The sequence below is a fragment of the Lacerta agilis genome, chromosome 2 (assembly GCF_009819535.1).
Source record: "Lacerta agilis isolate rLacAgi1 chromosome 2, rLacAgi1.pri, whole genome shotgun sequence".
Classification (NCBI taxonomy): domain Eukaryota; kingdom Metazoa; phylum Chordata; class Lepidosauria; order Squamata; family Lacertidae; genus Lacerta; species Lacerta agilis.
This window is the reverse complement of record NC_046313.1, coordinates 99,893,573-99,915,182: the sequence shown is the minus strand read 5'-3', so window position 1 is coordinate 99,915,182 and position 21,610 is coordinate 99,893,573.

Genomic DNA, 21,610 nt, shown 5'->3' with positions numbered 1-21,610 from the left:
ATTCAGAAACATTACTTTTTTAAAGAATTTATTGGTTTTTACAAAACAAAGAACAATATAACAACTACACACCACAAACCCAAACACAAACCCCACAATCAAACCACAACAAAAACAAAACACACCACAAATTCTTATTCTTGTTTACACAAAAAAAACTTTTCTTGTTCAATCACTACTTTATGACTTCCCCCGTTTCCCCCCCTTTGGTTCCAAATCTAATTTACTTTAGTAACTTCTCATCTCTAAAATTAAATCATTCAAGAATCTAAACTGAATATACTTCTTAAAATCTTATTTTTACTCCAAAATAATCTATCACTTCTTATTTTACATCAAATCTATTCCAAATATTACTTCGTAATACTTAATAATACAACTTCATAACATCCCATATTATTTCTTATATCAAATCATATCAAACATCTTCTTTCACTTAGACTGCTGCTAATAAAACAAAAATTCAAATATCTCTTCTCTAGTTCGAAAGCTTAAAATCTTAACACACCGGCTTCAGGGTACCATAATAAACCATCCTAATTTTATCCTTAATGTATTTCAGCCTATCCCTTTTCTAACCATTTTCTTACACCAGCTCGGGGCTTCCCCCCAGATATTCCTCCATCTTACACCCAAACCACTTTCCAGAATGTCCTCTTTTCTTGTAAGTCCACAGATCCAGACGTAGTCTATTATAGTCCTTGCAGGGAGCATCAGGGTACACAGATCATCATTTTCCAGCATCTCCGCTTCAAAATTCCGTTTATCTTTTGGTTGTAGGCGAATGAATCTTTTCCTTTCCCCATCATTCCTGGGCCCTCACCCCAGAAATTGGATATAAATTGTCTCCTGATCCTGGGACTCTCACTCCAACAGGACTTTTCATCTCTTCGGGGTTGCGAAAACATTGTACTTTGTTCTTCAATAATCCCCTTTAGCTCCCTGCCAAGGGTCTCTTCCATTTTAGCCATATTCACAATGGTCTGTTTTGTGGGATATAACTGTCTTACAACATCCTGGTTCAGCAAAGTTAGTTTCTGGTTCAGCAGTTCTAATTTCAAAAAAATAATCCTTTGTTCGTGAGTAAGACCAGAGTCTAAAACCAGCTTGAAAACAAAGCCCAACATGGTAGAAATGGGCACAGGGTATCAAATTTCAGTATTTGCCATCTTAGTCACAGTACTTTTCCATCTCTATCACACATCTCCGCAGCCATTTTCCCTGGAGTCAGGGCGAAAAGATTGCATTCCATCCATTTTAAAAAGAAATATTCCCACCAGCTTAGATCCCCCAAAGGGGTCTAACCAATCTTGCTTGTAACAATCGAAACATTTGTATCTACCACTGTAACAGCAGTCACCATCAATACAGTTACTTTCTCTTTCACCAAAGGGAGTCAGAACGGGCTTCCTTTCCGTCGTTATCTCCCGGGGCGCCAAATGTCAAGATAGATCCAATAACCACGTACTCACGGCCAACGGGCTTCTTTTTTCTTGCTTCTGCCAGGTAGAACGATATCGCTCATCACGAGCGGCGGCCGCCGCTTCGCCGGTCCGGTTGGGGCATGTCTCCTCAGCCCAGCTCCGTGGTCCCTTCACCCCCACTCCCCCTTTACAGGGGGAGCGAGGGAAGGGTTCGGAGCTATAGCGGGCTCGCCGGAGAGCCCAGCCGCGGGACGCTCGACCCGCGGTTTACCGGAGCCCCGCTTTGCGGTAGCGGGGCTCCAACCCCCGGGCCGGCCTGGGTCGCCTCGCTGCTGAAGCGACCCACGACCGCCCGCGATGGCGTTCTCGCCGGAAGTCCGGCATTCAGAAGCATTACTGCCTCCAACTATGGGAGGCTCTGATGTTGGTCAGGCCAAGTGTGATGTAGTGGTTAAGAGCGGTAGACTACCTTTGGGTAGTGATAAAGCGGGATATCAAATCCAAAACTCTCTTCTCTTCAGAATGAGTCCACCTGTTCCTCTCCATTTTTGGAACATTGGAAGCTGCTTCCTACAGAGTCAGATCTACTGGATCATCTAGCTCAGTTTTGTCCACACTGACCACTGGCAGCTGCCCAAGGTTTCAGGCAGGGAGTCTCTCACAACATTACCAGGAGATTAAACTGGGACCTTCTGAATGCAAGCAGGTGCTCTCCCACGGAGCTATGGCATGCTAGGGAAGGAGAGGCAGGCAGTCTGTCTTTCAGAATATTGCGAAGTGTGTGTGTGTGTGTGTGTGTGTGTGTGTGTGTACCTCGGTTTATGAACTTATTCCATTCCAGAAGTCTGTTCTTAAACCAAAACCGTTCTTAAACCGAGGCACGCTTTCCCTAATGAGGCCTCCCATCACCAGTGCCCTTCCACCGTTCGGATTCCGTTCTTAGACCGAGGTAAAGTTTGCAAACCTAGCCACTATTTCTGGTTTTGCGGAGTTTGTAAACCAAATCGTTCTGAAACCGGACTGTTCTTAAACCGAGGTACCACTGTATATATAACACATCCTAGTATTGCTAAGTTAATTCACACCTGTACTGGGACAGGAGACCATGGTTCTTTTTCAGGCCCAAATGGACAGAGCCAGATCCCTTGAAAAGCTTTAGTTTATTGGTTTTATGCTCTTGTCACCCTTTGAAGCTCCTCTGCTGTAGAGTAGGAATTTTCAGTTTAGTAGCGGTGTATGCTGGGAGATGGAAACATTATTCTGTTGGCTTCTGAATGTTGCCATTCTGGATGTCAAATGTGTCTCCATTTTGTTCTTTTGTGCAGAGGCAGACCTGTTGGTCCAACACAGAACACAGAAGAGTGCCGCTGGAAGTGAAAGCATATGTTGCCTTGAAGGATAAGCAAGTAGACATATTACTGTACTTTTCCATGTATAAGACGCCCCCATGCATACCGTGTTTCCCTGAAAATAAGACACTGTCTTATATTTATTTTCCTCAAGAAGACACACTATGGCTTATTTTCAGGGGATGTCTTAATTTTATTACATCAGTATGGTACAGCAATCTACATTTATTCAAATATAGTTAAGTCGTCTTCTTCTGGAACATCGTCATAACGCCTCACTTCACTGAGGAGACTTTTGCTTTCACTTTCTACCGGTATGTCTCCCTCTATGCCTCAGCTTGCAGCATACACAGAACGACCTGGACCTGACAGGGGGAGCCGACCTTGTTGATGGGGCTGCCCGCACCTCTCCGGTCACCTCCAAGCCCCATTCCTGCTGGAGGAGCCGCCCTCCAGCTGCTGCCCATCTTCTTAACCACTCCGTGTCAGTACGCTGCATAGCCACGCATATCCAGGGCTGTCTTAAGGGCGCTGCCGGCAGGGCTGGAGCTGTTGCTGGGAAGCGCCGCGTCCAGCCTCACCTCTTCCTTGGCCCCCTCCAGAACTGCACCTATCACTATGTCTTATTTTCAAGGTATGGCTTATATTGGGCAAATGCTTAGAAATCCTGCTACGGCTTATTTTATGGGTATGTCTTATTTTCGGGGAAACACGGTAAGACTCAAATTTAAGAAAATGGGGGGAGATGGCACAGAGTTGTTGAGCTTTTTTGGGGGGGATTATCCAGGGTTGTTGAGCTTTTTTAGGGGGGCGATTGCCGAAGATCGCTCACCCACACGCATCGAAAAACCTGCCTCTCATCTGTCCCCTCACCGGCAAAAGCTGCCAATCGCCCGCCCAATTTCCGCATCGTCAGCCAATCAACACCACCCATTGACGCAGCAACCAATAACAGGCGCTTCCAGAAATAGAGTGGAATGTAACGTAAGTTTAACGCTCGCTTTCATGCTATTTGCTTCTAGAAAAGATCCGCTTTCAAATAATGTGGAAATGAGTGATAAACTTGCACTACGTATATTCTGCTATGTTTCCGGAAGTGTTTCATGAAAGCTCAAATTTAATGTGGAAATTAACAGTGAGGGAAACACGGGGAAAATAGAATATACTGCACTGCGCAGCCATAGTAAAATGTCTCACCTTCTTATCCTGGGGTCTGTGTGCAGCTAGTCACACATGCTGCTTGCATCAGCTACAGCATTGGGACCATGCAGATGATACCCTGCACTTATCCATTTGAATTTGGGGAATCCAGGGCTGCTCGAGCAGGCAAGAGATGTGCAGTTAGTAAGCCATCAGGTTGGTATTTTCTCCCTACAGTAAAAAAAAAAAACTGGGGGGGGGGAATCCCTCTGACTCTCTCTTCATTGAATATCAAATGGAGTGCAACAGCAGGTTTTTAATTTAATTAAATATAGCAGTCTCAGGTAGCTACGAGTGGGACCACTCAGTCATGCTTGAAATTAGAGGCTGGAAGCAGCAGTATTTGGATTGCACTGAAGAGCAGAGCTATGATTAAATAGTCTTTGGGTCTCTGATATTAAAGCTTGAAAATTGTGCCGGATGGGCAATGCCATCGGGGGTTAACAACTCAAACTAATTCACTACGCGGTGTGCCTGGGCAACTGGCATTCATTTGACTGGCTCCATAGTGCTCTGCTAGTTCACCAAAAGACCACAGGGTTGTGTGTGCACAAGTGTGCGTGCACCCATGCACAGGTGTGCGTATTTACTTTTACTTTTCTGTTAGGACTGAGGGCAAACTGACGAATAAAAGCTGGTGTCCAGCAGTTATTACAGTACTGAGTAGCTGCTCTACTCTAAGTCATCACCTCATTGGCCAGAGGGGGACCCCATTGCAACACATGGTACCATATTGCTACGGTATCATCAAACAGAAATGAGCTGTATTTGTAGGAGTTGTTCTTGCTTCCTTTCCATTTGTGTGTGCCTGTGCCTGCTGTCCGTGGTGCTGAAAACTAATCTGAGCACCTTGAATAATGCTATAGGGAGCAACCTCCGGTCAAGGAGTGCTCACAACATCCCCCTTCCATGTCCATGGTATTTTTCAATTAACTCTACAGAGAAGGGAACAGGAATTGGATGAGATTATTCTGTATGGCAGCTAGCTAGGTCACTCAACCCTTTTCTTCATGCTAGTAAAAGAGGACTTGGGAGAAGGAATCTGAAAGTTTCCAAACTTTTTTTAAAAAGGGGGGGGGCAGAAGACAAGTATAGCAACAGTATTTTTAGGGTTTAGGAAGAAGAGGGTGGCTCTTGACCTAACCTTGTCACTTGTCTCCGACCACTTCTCGGTGTTTCCAATATGGCTGCTTCTCAATTAGGGATGGCTGAATTTGTCAGTTTTAGTTCCCTACAGTTTCTCATTTCCCCCCAATCTTAAATTCAACTCTTCACATTTCCACATGAGTTTGAAGATTTTCTGAAAAGGTCCCCATGAAAATCCAGCAGTATTCTAATGCTAATTTCTCCTAATATACACATTTGAATGCAGTTTGCCTAATAAACATGTTTTTGTAGAATAATATAATATATATTTATTTGCAGAATAATATAATATAATATAATATTTAAAAAATGATTTCTTTGATATGTTGTTTACATTAATATATGCAGTTTCCCACACATTGTGTGGCTAGAGAAGTGCATTTCGTAATTCAGATAAGCGCAAATTTGAAAGGCTGCTTTTGTTTTGGTTCTTGTACTGTTTCAGAAAGTGCAAATTAGGAAATTTGAAGTGGATCAATATGAAATATGAAGTGGATCAAACTTTTCCCCATCCTTAACAGTATGTTTTTATTTGCACAGGGAACAGTCATTATATTGTTATAGGATTTGATAGTTAATCTGCATATATTCTCAGGTACCTCTAGTCCTATGTTACAGATTGGATTCTGCAAAAAAAAAGAAGGATGCTAAAAGAGGTGAGAACAGTTTCTTTGTTAAATGAATTGCCCATGCCATATTTCTTTGAATAACTAAAGGGTACAAGTGGTTGGTTGCCATAAAAACTATTAGTTGAAGATGGACATAAGGTAAGGTTACCAGACATCCCTGTTTCCAGGGGACATTCCCCAGATTTACAAATCAGTCCCCTGACAAAATCCAGTGAAGTTGAAAAGTGTCCCCGAATTTGTTGAAAAAAATCTTAACATAAGGAGGACGTGCCTCTCTGCCTTCCTTGGCTGGAGGTGGTGTCATCAAGGTCTGTGTATCTGGGAAGGAGACCAAAGAACATGCTGTAGTGGTTAAGAGAGGTAGGCTCGTAATCTGGTGAACCGGGTTCGCATCCCCGCTCCTCCACATGCAGCTGCTGGGTGACCTTGGACTAGTCACACTTCTCTGAAGTCTCTCAGCCCCACTCACCTCACAGAGTGTTTGTTGTGGGGGAGGAAGGGAAAGGAGAATGTTAGCCGCTTGGAGACTTCTTAGGGTAGTGATAAAGCAGGATATCAAATCTAAACTCTTCTTATAAATGCCATCTGCAACTCCTCAAAAGATTCCCTCAACGGTGTCTCCGAAAATTCTTACACGTCACTTGAGAAGGCAGGCGAACTAATACCAGTGTAGTGGAAGAAGCAAAGATCACCAGTGTCAAAGCAATTATTCTTCAACGTCAGCTTCGTTGGACTGGTCATGTTGTGCGGATGCCTGATTATCGTCTTCCAAAGCAACTACTCTATTCCGAACTGCAAAATGGAAAGTGTCATGCTGGTGGTCAACAAAAGAGGTTTAAAGACTCTCTCAAGGCAAATCTAAAAAAAATGTAGTATAAACACTGACAACTGGGAAACACCGGCCTGTGAGCGCTCCAATTGGAGAACAGCCTTTACCAAAGGCTTTGAAGACACTTGAACTCAGGACACAAGGGAGAAATGTGCTAAGAGGAAGGCACGCCTGGCAAACCCTCACCATGATCAGAAACCATGATCAGAAACTCCTGCTCAGAAACCTATGTCCCCACTGTGGAAGGACGTTTGGATCCAGAATTGGCACCCACAGTCACTTACGGACTCACTGTTAAGACCGTGTTCATGGAAGACAATATTACTTGGCTACGAGTGATTGCCAAAGAAGAAGAAGGTGTCATCAAGGTCTGTGTGTCTGAGAAGGAGACCAAAGAATTAAGCTGAGAAGTTAAACAAAAGTTTGTCTAGCTCTCTATGCTGGATCCAGTGTTGTGGCTTTAGGAAACTCCCTAGACTCTGAATAGAGGGCAAATGTCTGTTGTAGAATTAATGCTATGAGCCCTTCCATGTTATGCTCTTCCTGAATGTATGTGTAAAGAGAGCCATTGTGCTGTCACAGTTAGAGTGTTGAATTAAGGCTTGGGGGACCAGGGTTGAAATCCCCACTCCACTATGAAGCTCACTGGGTCCCCTTGGGCCAAGCACTGTTTCTTAGCCTAACCTACCTCACTGTTAGGAGTCCAGGTTCCCGACATGATAACACAGTAAGCGTACATAATTAAAAAGGAGGATTTATTGTAAAAAACAAGCAATTATCTCTGCACGGTTCTAGCAAACCTCCGCCCCCCATCACTCAGTTGATCTGTCTGAGGAGTTCTTCCCATGTCAATAGTAGAGATTGAACCTTCGACCTTTACATTTCTTATTTTGCTTCCTGTCTAGCAGCCTTCCTATATGCCTATGCCTCAGACTTATTTGGTCAGCTGCTGCCCTTTCCTGTTCAAAAGCTGTCTCTGTGGATTTCCACACCTGTTTGGGCTTCTGGGGAGCTTTGGCTGTGTTCCAGCCTGCTCTCCATTCCTCCCTTATCAGGCGGCCATCCAAGGTCAGGGGGAGTCGACGCTGGCAGCTGCGGGCTCTCCTGTGCCAGCGGGAAAGCCCAGCCTCCCTGTTCCTGGCTGCATTCTGCAGCCGGCTTCAAGATTACACTTGGAGCTGGTGTGTTCATGACACTCACAGGGTTGTTGTGAGGATAAAATAGAAGAATCATGCTGTCACTTTGAGCTCCTTAGAAGAAAGGTAGGATATAAATATATTATTATTAATAATAACAATTTTTACAAATACATCACTAGCCTTTGGTGAGCTTTTTTTCAACGGAAACCAAACCCGGGGTATGCACTTGGACCCATCAGATCTCTCAGCATTTGGGAATTGGGTGGGTTTGCTTATATTATCATCATTTTCTAGTCCTTTTGTGAACCCTAATTACCCATACATTATTCTCAAGGCACAGATGCACCATTAACTTACATAGTAGCACCATCATATGTTTCCATGCTCTAATTAAAGATTCCTTTCCTAATCGTACATATTTCCATTCCAATTCTGATGGCTATGAAATATTGCAATAATGTTCTCAGGGAGCAAGCAACACTTCTAAGATATGGGTTTCCCCACCCACTTATTTTATGCATGTATTTGCACCTGCCTGCTATCAAATTATGACTCTGAATCTCAGCATCTGAAGGCACCGATAGAAGTTGTATGTCAACAGGCAAAAGTGAAATGATTTGCACCTGCTAGTCATTTCTAGTTATGACTGCAAAAAAAAAAAATACACATGAGCTCTTACGTTGATTTACATCTTCTCATTTCCCACTTCCCCTTTCCAATTGATATATTTCACTTATCAAATAGGGGTCAAATCTATATTGTGCACATTAAAACATATATGTGTGTGTGTTTAAAAATAATGATTTTGAATATTCAAGATGAACCAAAGAGGAAAGGGATTACACATACAGACACAGGCCCGGAGGAAGCCTCCTCGCTACCTGGGGAGGCGAATGGAGGCACCCCCTGGGGGCAGGGTGTCGTGACGTTGCATCGTGATGTCATGACACAATATCAGGACTGAGTGCGCATGCGCGAAATCCGGTGCACACTCGCTCTCCCGCCGGGCCGCTGCTGCTACTCCCGCAGCAACCTTGCGAGCCTCTGAGCGATCGGTGGCTCTTGGGGCTTACGCGTGCAAAAAACAGCACGGCCTTATGCCCGCTGCTCATGCTCAGCAGCCCCATGAGCCGCTGATCGCTCAGCGGCTCGCAAGGTCACCGCGGGAGCAGTGGAGGCGGCCCATGAGCCGCCGATTGCGCACGGCAGCCCCATAGAGGCACTGGTGGGCGGGCCATGGGGCGGAGAAGCCTCGCTCCATGGCTTGCTCAGAGCCCGCCGGTGGGGCAGGGTGGAGCCGGCTCAAGTGTCACCCCCCTCCCCTGGAACCCGGGGCGCCCCGCCCTCACTACGCCACTGTACACACACACACTCATTTTCTGTTGCTTTCTTGCTTGAATGTGTTTATGTCCCCCGCTTTCCTCCAAGGAGTTCAAGGTAGCCTACATGTTTTCTCCCCTCCTCATTTAAGCTCCACAACAACCCTGTGAGGTGCATTAGGCTGAGAGTCAGTGACTGGCCCAAGGTCACTCAGTGAGCTTCCTGAATTAGAGGGGATTTGAACCCTGGTCTCCCAGGTCCTAGTCTGACGCTCAAACCACTACACCACACTGGATGTATTTTTATTCATGGTTCACAACCAATAGCTTGTCACATGAATTTTGTCTGACTCTCAAAACAAAATGTATAATATCTGGACCAAATTTTCACCTGCTCTGGATTGCTATTAGACTGTGACAAGATACGTTCCATCAAAATACGGCTTTCAGTTCAGTTTGCTGGTGTAAGGTGTCCGCCAGCAAACTGCAGAGATGTGAAAGCTGTAACTCTCCTGAAGTTGTTGCATTGAAATTCCCCTCATTCTCATCACTATTTATGCTTGCTGATACTGATGGGAGTTTGAGCACAACATCTCATGGCCCATAGCTTCCACATCCCAGCTAGGGGAATGGAGTGGACTTTTTTTTGGGGGGGTGTCAATTTTCTCCTTCCCAAATCCTGCCAGAAGGAAGAGGTTGGGAGACCCACTTGAGCAGATCTTGGTGTAGAATGGGGGGCTCAGAGGGTAAATCATTGAACATTGCTTCCTACCCTGTTGTGCTGATTAGCACCACTTGTTGGTTGAAGCGCACAAATTGGGTACCACCCTGAAACTTCAATAAAACTGGTTCATCTTCGCGTGTGAGCATCCTCACTGGTTTCACTCCTCACTGTGAGCCGCAAGACCTACCTTGTCCTATCCTTGTCCCATCTCTCTCTAACCAAGGGGTGCTATGGTTTCTTTTGGTGCTCACCACATAGCTGCAATCCCCACCATCCAACTGGTTTTAAAATGGGGAACTTTCAGAGGTTTTCAAAGACTTCTGGAAGCTCTGAGGATTTAAGGTCTGTCTGCACATTAAGATGTTTTGCTTTGCATTCATTTTCATTACAGCTGCTGCCTTTTGTTGTTCTGTTGCATTGGGCTTGGCCAGTTCCACACTATACATTTAGAGCATGGGTCGGCAACCTAAGGCCTGGGTCGTAAATCCGGCTCACGGAACCTGCCACCCGCTTGGTCAGTTGCCACACTGCACCGGTTTAGCTCTGCAGAGTGGTGCTTTCCCAGGACTACATCTCCCAGCATGCTCTGAGGCTGCTCAGACTTCCGCGATGCTGGCCAATCCGAAGCCTTAGCAACCTCAGGCCTCCCCTCCATTGGCCGGTTTGACACTGCTCCAATCAGGGCAAGGTGCAGGGCAGGGCACCTTGTTGACATCTAGCTCTGAGAAGGGAGGAGGAGAAGCGAAGGGGCGGGAAGAAGCGGAAGCAGAGAGCCGGAGAGGAGGGAGGAGGAAGAGGAGGACTCCTCCTCTGTGCTGCTTGGCGGTGGCACATTAGCAGCACGGTCATGGACACCACAGGGGTAGGGGCCCTTCCCGGTGGGGTAACTGTGGCCCCTCCATGCAAGCCGAGACCCAGCGCCAGTGAGGTGCCCCCTCCCCAGCTCAGCCCAGCCTGCTCCGTCTGAACCTGGTGAGTGGAGTTATCTCAGCCTCTCTGTCTTCGAGAGAAGGAAGGAGGGAGGGAGGGAGGGAGGGAAGGCGTGTGTGTGTGCGTGCGCTTCAGCCCACCACAAGTTCTGAGGGACAGTGAACCGGCCCCCCACAGAAAAAGTTTGCTGACCCCTGATTTAAAGCATTCTCAACAAACGTTTAAAGCAACAACTTCCTCCTCCTCCTCCACAGAGCTCCCATTACCAGCAACCTTAACAAATGAGAGCTTCCATGACATCTTCATCAAACTATCCACTACTACCCCAAGGTCTTGTTCCTAATCAGTCACTGCCAGTTTAGAATCCATAAGTGTATATGTGAAATTACCGTATTTTCCCGTGTATAACACTAGGTTTTTTTTTTTAAACCAAAAAATTAGGTTTACAATCAGGGCTCGTCTTATGCATGGGTAGTGCTGAGGGGTGTTCTCTTAACTTGGAGTCCCCCCAAATAGGGGGTCACTTTCTTGGGTTCCATGATCACTGCAGATGGTGACAGCAGTCACAAAATTAGAAGACGCCTGCTTCTTGGGAGAAAAGCAATGACAAACCTAGACAGCATCTTAAAAAACAAAGACATCACCTTGCCGACAAAGGTCCGTATAGTTAAAGCTATGGTTTTCCCAGTAGTAATGTACGGAAGTGAGAGCTGGACCATAAAGAAGGCTGATCGCTGAAGAATTGATGCTTTTGAATTATGGTGCTGGAGGAGACTCTTGAGAGTCCCATGGACTGCAAGAAGATCAAACCTATCCATTCTCAAAGAAATCAGCCCTGAGTGCTCACTGGAAGGACAGATCCTGAAGTTGAGGCTCCTGTACTTTGGCCACCTCATGAGAAGAGAAGAATCCCTAGAAAAGACCCTGATGTTGGGAAAGATGGAGGGCACAAGGAGAAGGGGACGACAGAGGATGAGATGGTTGGACAGTGTTCTCGAAGCTACTGGCATGAGTTTGGCCAAACTGTGAGAGGCAGTGAAGGATAGGCATGCCTGGCGTGCTCTGGTCCATGGGGTCATGAAGAGTCGGACACGACTGGACGACTGAACAACAACAACAACAAAATAGGGGGTGTCTTATACATAGGGGCATCTTATATATGGAAAAATATGTTGAGGTGTTTTTTTTTGCACTGACATGCATCACTTTACACTTGTTCACATTGAATTGAATTTGCCATTTTACTGCCCATTCACTCAGTTTGGAGAGGTCCTTTTGGAGCTGTTCAGAATCAGTTTTTGCTTTAATGATCCTGAACAATTTACTATAATCATCAAACTTGGCCATCTCAAACCTCACCCCTGACTCCAAGTCATTTATGAGCAAGTTAAAAGGAAGGGTTCTTAATACTGCTCCGGGGGTGGGGGTGGGGGGGTGGATCACACTACTGACATGGTGAGAAGTATCCATTCATTCCTTCTTTCTGCTTCCCATTCTTTAACCAATTGCTGATCCCTAAGAGGACCTGCCTGTTCACTGCATGACTGCTAAGCCTACCTGGGAGTAAGTCCTGCTGCCAAAAGTAGGACCCAAACCAATGGATTAAAATCACAAGAAAGGAGATGCTGACTAAACATTAGGAGGAATGATCTGACAGTAAGAGCTATCCAACAGACTCCCTCAGAAAGTGGTGGACTCTCTTTCCTTGGAGGGTTTTATGCAGAGGTTGGACAACCATCTGTCAGGCATCTGTGATTCCTGCATTGCAAGGGGTTGGACCAGATGACCCTTGTGGGTCCCTCCAACTCTACAGTTCTACGATTGTATGGGTTTTTGTGGGTTTTTTGGTGACATGACTTCCATCAAAAGCTCTTTGAAAGTCTAAGTATACAATGTTGACTGCCTTGTAAGAGAAGAGTTCATATCCATCTTCCCTTTATCATCATCTCATGAAAGCAGAGTCTCCTGCAAAGTTATTAGGAGAGACACTTAGCAGAATACAAATTTATAATGTGATGAAATTTCCCCATGGCAAACGCATAACAACTGTCCTTCCTTTAACGTCGGAAGACATAATTGTATTCCGTTCCCAGATAATAAAGTTGCTCGCATATTTTAAACACCGAAACGAGAAAGCAGAAGGGCACAGATCCCATCTGGGGATTCGTTTTTTTCTTCTTTCCCTCTCCCAATGAGCAATAAGGTAAGAAGACTAAAGGCAATATGAAGTGGGGCGGAATTAAGAAGAAATATTATGACACATAAATTAATCATAATTCATTATTAATTTTCAGTTCTACGATGGCCTTTGATGGGGACTTTTGTCTAGTTTGTGGATAAGAATAATTGTCTCTGCATAATTGCTTGTGTTTTTCCTAACTCTTGGCTTCGGGGAAATTCCTTTGCAGCAGGCGAGATAGCAATCAGCGGAGGAGTAGAGTTTAGGTTTAATTACTAGGCTGGCAAAAAATTGCTGACCACATTTAGAAGTTGCTAAAAGGCAAGGATGTTGAAAATTAGCTGGTGCTGCTTGTCCATGCTGACAACCACCCACATGTTAAATGTGTGGGTAAATGGAAAAAGAAGGGAGCTTAATGCCTCAGAGGGTTAGGGATGGAAACAAAAAACAAAAAAAGGTTGTTTTTCAGTTGGGCATCACTTAGGGACACACACTACTGACTAGGGGGTGGGGGAGAGAAATTTGATTCAGTATGCATTAAAATTCAGTGAGCTAGTATGGTTTACTGGTTAGGGTGGTTAGAGTAGGACCAGGGTTCAAATCTCCCCACTCATCCCTACAGCTCACTGAGCGACTTTAGGCCATTCACTGCCTCTCAGCCTAACCAACCTCACAGGGTTGTTGTGGGGATTAGGCAAAGAGGATGGCACACATGCCTTATTGAATTCCTTGGAGGAAAACGTGGAATATAAATGCAAAAACCTGAACAAACAAACAAACAAATATGCAACTTATTGGAACAATATACAAACTTGAAAGCAATTATTGGATATCTGAAGAAGTGTGCATGCACACGAAAGCTCATACCAGGAACAAACTCAGTTGGTCTCTAAGGTGCTCCTGGAAAGAATTTTTGATTTTGTTTTGACTATGGCAGACCAACACGGCTACCCACCTGTAACAGCTTCTTCCAAGCTACCTTATGGTGTAAGACAGGCCACGTGGCACACGTACAGCTCTGTCCTCCCACTGATGCTCCCCACCACCTGATGGCAGCTGCCTAATAGTAGGGCCGGCCATTGTGCATTGCAGCTACCTGGCGAGAAGCCCCAAAGATAGGTGCTGCTGACATCTGTTTCCACTTTGCCTCGTGCTCAACCATGAAGTGTCTTCACCATTGGGCAGAGGCTCAGTTTTTTGTCATGCAGCAAGGGCGACAAAGGCGTTGGGTTAATCAGTGCATATGAGGTAGAGATGTAAGAACTAATGGGTTGCCATAGAAATGAGGCCAATCGATACCTCTCAATTGGTCGGGCCATTGATGGATATATATTTTTTTGCTGGATCGTAGATTCTGGGAGATGAAGTGCCACCCACCAGAGCAACAAGCAGTCTCTGCAGGCCTTTTGCCAATGAAACATCCTGCAGTGCTTATAAAGCAGAAAAATAATAATCCTTCCAAGGCTAGTTATTTATCTCTTGGGAGATTATCTGATACTGTTAAAATCAAATTCAATTACATTTATTATGCTGTGGGAGTTTTTGATCAGTAAAGTTTTTTTTTTTTAAGGCACACAGCAGCTACTGGATTACAGTAAGAGATGCATAGAGCGTGAGACAGCGCTGGAAATGAGCAGATTCCGAAGCGACTGGAAGCAAATGAGAAGGGAATGGCTGAAGAGAGCCAGCAGGAAACCTCTGCTCAATCAGGGTCCAGCAGGTCTGCAGTGCCTTTTTGAGGATTTTCCTGGGCTCCAGAAACATCTAGAGCTGATGCAAACCCGCTGAAAGAGCATGCAGGGATTGTCCATTCTGCCTGGGTTGTGACATCTCAGAGCGACCCAAATGATAGGAAGCCAGCACAGTTTACATTGGGGTAAATTATGCCTGTGTCACTTCCCTTGTTCCAAACTCAGCAAGCCTTAAAAAACAGACTTATACCACCCTTTCCGCCTGTGTGACTTCTGCTGGGTTGCTAGGTCATGTGACCAATGGGAATGGAGTTTAGATTAGGGGTAAATCTCCACCAGCCCTGTTCTGCCTCCACCATGTCTCCAGAATGTCCCCTTTTGGGGGGCGGGGCTTAGCCCTTAAGCCCCAGCTGAGCCCAGATGGAGTACTTATACTCAGTGCTTTTTTTTCCCTTAAAAAATGTTTAGGGGTACTCTCATTTTGACTCAAGAAAATCACCATTTTATAGTTCAAATCGGGGAAAATAAATACAGTAAATGGACAAAAGTGCAAAGATTCACAAAATGTTTTGGGGTATGTGTACGCCTGCGTCTCCCCAGAAAAAAGGACTGCTTACACTATACACCTCCCAGAATCACTGCTCCCAGAGTTCTCCGTGAAGAGGGATTGATTGTTAAACTGCTGAGAATTGTAGCACTGGAAGTGAAATTGGGGTCTCCGAAACAAATCTCAGCACCCTTAACAAACAACAGCTCCCAGAATTCTTCGAGGGAAGACACATGGCTGTATTGTGGTGCTTTAAATGTTTGATGTGAATATGGTCATTATTATCTATTAATCTTATAATCTTTGTGTACTGATTTCCTTTTGCTGTCAGCTGCCTTCAGGCGTGTTGCCAGGCTGAAAGGCAGTATACACTGTACGTTTTTCAAATTCAAGGAAATTTTAATTAAATTGTCTTCATCATCCACAAAGAGGTCTAAACATTCTTTACGTTGTCTCTTTCACCCCCAGGGTGAAGGACTTTCAACCTGAACTGGCCACATTCAAAAAGAGCTTTTGTATATGTATATGTTTTATTGTTGTTTTGTATTTTAATTATGGATTGATGCAATGGTTGTTAACAACAACAACAACAACAACAACAACAACAACAACAACAACAAATTGTAACAATGACCCTCCATCAGTCTCTGATATCAGGATGTTCCCACCATATGGTGAACAAAATCATTTTTGCATCTTTTTACCCTAGAGGTCGTCTTTGGACTAAAGTGGTACCTCAGGTTACAGATGCTTCAGGTTACAGGCTCTGCTCACCCAGAAATAGAACTTTGCTTCAGGATGAGAACAGAAATTGCATGGCGGCAGCGCAGTGGCAGCGGGAGGCCCCATTAGCTAAAGTGGTACCTCAGGTTAAGAACAGTTTCAGGTTAAGAACGGACCTCCAGAACAAATTAAGTTCTTAACCTGAGGTACCACTGTAATTTCACTTTTTCACACACCAAAGTCAAATGCAACCTTACTTCCTTTGTTCCTATTTCTCATCCCATGCAACTTGGCCAAGTGCAAGACAGATTGTTCTGTTTGTGAGTTTTGTGGACCCCATTTTAAATTCTGGCTCCCATTTCCACCCTGTGTAATGACTTAGAACTCAGCCACACTGATGTTGTTTGTTGTTGTTATTTTGTTCAGTCGTGTCCAACTTTTCGTAACCCCATAGACCAGAGCATGCCAGGCACTCCTGTCTTCCACTGCCTCCCGCAGTTTGGTCAAACTCATGTTGGTAGCTTCGAGAACACTATCCAACCATCTCATCCTCTGTTGCCTCCTTCTCCTTGTGCCCTCCATCTTTCCCAACATCAGGGTCTTTTCCAGGGAGTCTTCTCTTCGAATGAGGTGGCCAAAGTACTGGAGCCTCAACTTCAGGATATGTCCTTCCAGTGAGCACTCAGGGCTGATTTCCTTCAGAATGGATAGGTTTGATCTTCTTGCAGTCCATGGGACTCTCAAGAGTCTCCTCCAGCACCATAATTCAAAAGCATCAATTCTTCAGTGATGAGCCTTCTTTATGGTCTAGCTCTCACTTCCATACATCACTACTAGAAAAACCATAGCTTTAACTATACGGACCTTTGTCGGCAAGGTGATGTCTCTGCTTTTTAAGATGCTGTCTAGGTTTGTCATCACTATTCTCCCAAGAAGCGGGCGTCTTTTAATTTCATGACTGCTGTCGCCATCTGCAGTGATCCTGGAGCCCAAGAAAGTAAAATCTCTCACTTGCCAGGAGGTGATGGGACCAGTGGCCATGATCTTTTTTTTTTTATGTTGAGCTTCAGACCATATTTTGTGCTCTCCTCTTTCACCCTGTAAAACTAAAACATTATAAATACATTATAACACAAGGACACCAGATGGTGCTATGGAGCTGAAATCAGAACTCTATGAAATGTTACATTGTGAGCTTTAAAATGAGCATTTTTATAGCGTTTTTTAAATAGCTGTTTAGATACAGCCCTAGATCCTGGAGAAGGAAACCTTTGTATCGGAAGCAGAGTCCTGGGACGCAAAGGGTCTGTGTCTAGGGAATACCCTCTCCATAGAACATCTCAAGATGTTCTATGATTGCACCAATACCACTAATGGTTGCAGAAATCAATGTATCATACTCTAGAGATGTTCTCATCTCCTGGAATCCCACCTCCTCTACTGCACCAATTCCAGAGGAAGCAAAAGGTACCGGTACATCAGGAAACTTAAAGGTGTTGCTGGACTGCACACATAAGAACCTCTTCGTGGATTCAGCATCTATATACATCGTATAGAATAGTAGCAGGTGGTTCAGAATGCCAGAAAATTTATCTGTTGAGGACCAAACAAGAGACCTCAGCCCCACATCTACTCAGACAAGGGGGAATGTGTGGGGGCACTTCTAAAGAAGAGGGTTGTTTGCAATATTTATTTTGGCCTTGAATTCATGTGTATCTTCAAGAGGCCCAGAAACCCTGCCAAAAATAAAGTGCCAATGTGAAGTTTAAAAATTTTGTGTAGTACTGGAGAAATATTTATAGTGCACTGCAAAACTCTACAAAGCATTTTAAAAAAAAAGACCTGGGTTAGATGTTTTCTAGAGGCCTGATACATAATACTTGCTCGTGAATAGTAATATTGGACCTAGTAGGAGAAGAGATCCTTTATCAAACCCATTTAAAGAAAAATGACAGGCTCTGTAGAATATAATGGAACAGATGAAAAATCGTGACGTGGAGGGGGAAAAAACAATGGTGTTACTTTTGTCTGGTTATGAATTTCTGCTTGAAAGGTCTATACGTTATGTTTTCGATGGCATGAATTTAATGAAACTATTTGGAAAGGCTGAGCAAAAGTCAATATACAACACAAGCCAACCAAGTTTCTTGATCTCCTCCCTCCCCTGCCTCCTGTTTCTCGTAATAGATCTGCTGATGTCTTTCTTATTAAGTGCTGTGATATGATATTATGGTGGAAATTACAATATGGAAAACTATTTCTAATAAAGAAGGGGCCGTAGAGCAAATGTCAACCTTAACAAATTAGCAGTTGCAGAAATGTTCCCCTCGGCCACAGAAACTGGCTCCTTTTGTCTTTCCTGGTGACTTCTACAAATAAAACCCAGGATGTAAATGCCTGTAGGACATGTTTTCGAGTTGGTAACCATGCAGTGTGTGTTTGGAGGGATGTGTGGAGGGAAAGATACTCCTCCTCCTCCTCCTCCTTGCACTTTTTCTCCTTCTGTTTTTCTTTTCTAAAAAATTAAGGCAAAGTTTTATGGCCTTGGGCACATCAGCTGCTGTCAACACATAGAGGAGGGGGATATTTTCTCTTTGGCTTAAGCCCAGAGAAAAGAGAGAGAAGCCAGGGCTTCAATATGTGATTCCTAACAGTGCTTCACATCAGATTGCTTAACCTGTGAAACACATTGCCATGGGAAGCTGTCAAGGCCGACAGAATATCTAGGCATCATACAGGGTTATTTAAGGAAGACATGGCTATTGGCCAGGTGCATCCAGTGATAATCTCTCAAGTTCAGAGGAGTGCCATGCACATTACTTGCTTTCTGCTCTGCACAGTGACCATCAGGTTAAATAGAATCACAGAAATCCAGAGTTGGAAGGGACCATGAGGGTCATCTAGTCCAACCCTCTGTAATGCAGGACTCTTTTGTCCAACGTGGGGCTCAAACCCACCTGAGATTAAGAGTCTCAATGCTCTACCAACTGACCATTACCCTGTATGCTAACAGCAAACCCTTCCTCCAAGTGTCAGTTCTTATATAGCAGAGACATCATCCCCTCGGGCGCAAGAAGGGGAACAACAGCATGCTTGGGGCCTCCCAAAGGGTTGCAAATAAACAACAACAACAACAACAACAACAACAAAATTTATTATTTATACCCCACCTATCTGGCTGGGTTTCCCCCAGCCACTCTGGGCGGCTTCCAACAAAAGATTAAAAATACATTAAGGCTTCAGTCATTAAAAACTTCCCTAAATAGGGCTGCCTTAAGATGTCTTCTAAACTTCAGATAGTTGTTTATTTCTTTGACACCTGATGGGAGGGTGTTCCATAGGGAGGGTGCCACTACCGAGAAGGCCCTCTGCCTGGTTCCCTGTAACTTTGCTTCTCGCAGTGAGGGAACCGCCAGAAGGCCCTCGGCGCTGGACCTCAGTGCCCGGGCTGAATGATGGGGGTGGAGGTGCTCCTTCAGGTATACTGGGCCGAGGCCGTATCCCCCCACCAAAGAAAACCCTAAGGAGGAAAAACACACAGAAACACCCCAATGAAGACGGAGCATGTTCCATGGCCACAGAACTTTGAAGGTCTGTTTGGGCTGTACATTAAAACAGGGGTTAACTCCCCCTTTAAAAAATAGCCCCACCCCTTCAATTGTTTTGTGGATGGATCTTGGACAGGGTAGGTGGCCTCTGGAGTGAATAGACCTGATTCAGGGCCACATGGTGGGTTCAGGTGGGTGGGTGGGTGGGGTCTGTGGACAACCCTATTGACTTCATTGATCTCCAGGATCTCAGACAAGGAAATTTCTTACCCCTACCTGAAATTACTGGGAATAGAGCCTGGGAGCTTTTGCATGCAAAGGATGTGCTCTGAGACATAGCCCTTCCCTAGCTTTGGTTTATTTATTAATTTAGTGCCTATTTGAATGGTGCTGAACTTGCCTCATGCGTCACCTGACAGGGCGAATTGATCCCAGCTCATAGGAGCTGGACAACAATAGAAGCCTTGTCGTGCAATGATTCCTACTCCCCCCCCCCAGCCCACCGCCTATTCACTTGCCTTCTATTAAGAGTCTTCCCCAAAGCACCACCTTTCACTGTTTTGATCGGTGATGAATGAAACGTATAATTGGTAGTGTAATGCCCATATTTAACCTTGACTTTTCCCTGAGTTTTGCTTGCTTGTTTAATCCCAGCAGAGATCGCGTGAATTGGTTTGGTTGACCTTCACATATGAAATAAAGAAAAAAAAATCAAGGAAGGGCGATAAAACAAACGAACAAAACATTACAGTTTCTGTGAAATGAAAAGCATTTCGGGGCACAAACAAACAAACAAATTGTGAAATAATGACGCTAACGAGGAAGGACCATACCAAGAGGCTTTGAGGATGTTAAAAATACACGTCACCCCCCAAAAACAACACACAAGGTGCCAGCAGTATTGTGATTGTTTACAAATATACTCATAAAGAAAAAGAGTTATTAAAGGATCCTAAATCACTCGGTAATTCAGCGGCTGACATTGATGGATGGAACCTGGCTGTTCCTCTTGCCTAAAGCTGCTGACTGGATAAATGTTTTATGCATGAGGTCTGAGGTAGGAATGGATGCCAAAGGTTCAGGAATATTTTAAGAAACTCTTCGAGGTGTCAAGCAAGTTATCAGGTGCTTTGAAGGAAAGCAGTCAAAGTGCAGCACTGAAACACAGATGGCCGATGAATGCCTGTACAATAGAGGAATGCCCAGGAGTGGGATGCACTTCTTGTTCACAGCACAGGTAGGGATTGACTAGTTTCCATTCTGTGTCATTGTCATACATGATCGGTACATAGCTGTCAAGTTTTCCCTTTTCTTGCGAGGAATCCTATTTAGCATAATGGAATTTCCCTTTAAAAAAGGGAGAACTTGACAGCTATGGATCAGTAACAGGTACATCTCCTTTGTTGCTGGGATTTTATTTTTTTTTGAAACCCTGAAATTGTGCATGCAGATTATACACATTTCCCTTCAGCAAAAGCATTTTGTACACGTTTCTCCCTGAAACTCACGTTATTTGGCATGCTTTTCTATGCATTCCCCCCCAAACACATTTTTTAAATAAAAAAAAATGCATTTTATCACAGATTATGGAACTGTGCATGGTTTTTTTCCCTCCCAGTGGAAACATCCCTGTGAAATTGTGGAGCAGTTGATAGCTGCATTCCAATCTGTGCTCAAGTTGGCCGCACATGAATTTCTTACGTAGCTAGCTCACACGTGGTGTTTAACTTTAGATCATGTGAGTAAGGCATTTAGTTGCAAATCACCATTTTAAAGGGAGTTGCCTTTGTTCTTTTCTTCCCAACCACAGAAAGATGAGCAAATGAGCTTTTCCAGGAGAGAAAACAGCTCCAGGCTGTAGAGAGAGAGAAATACACTTGATTTTAGTTCTTTTAGGAGCTAGACCCTGATGTTGGGAAAGATTGAGGGCACAAGGAGAAGGGGACGACAGAGGATGAGATGGTTGGACAGTGTTCTTGAAGCTACCAACATGAGTCTGACCAGACTGTGGGAGGCAGACAGGAGTGCCTGGCGTGTTCTGGTCCATGGGGTCATGAAGAGTCAGGCAGGACTAAATGAATAAACAACAACAACAACAACAATTACTTAGAAGATGAACCTATCCTTTGACAAGTATATGTCTTATGGAATTATTTGGATGTATCATTATTTGTTTTTGTATCTGTTATGAAGAAGATTCTGTTAGTAAAGTTTTGAATTATATTTATGGGTC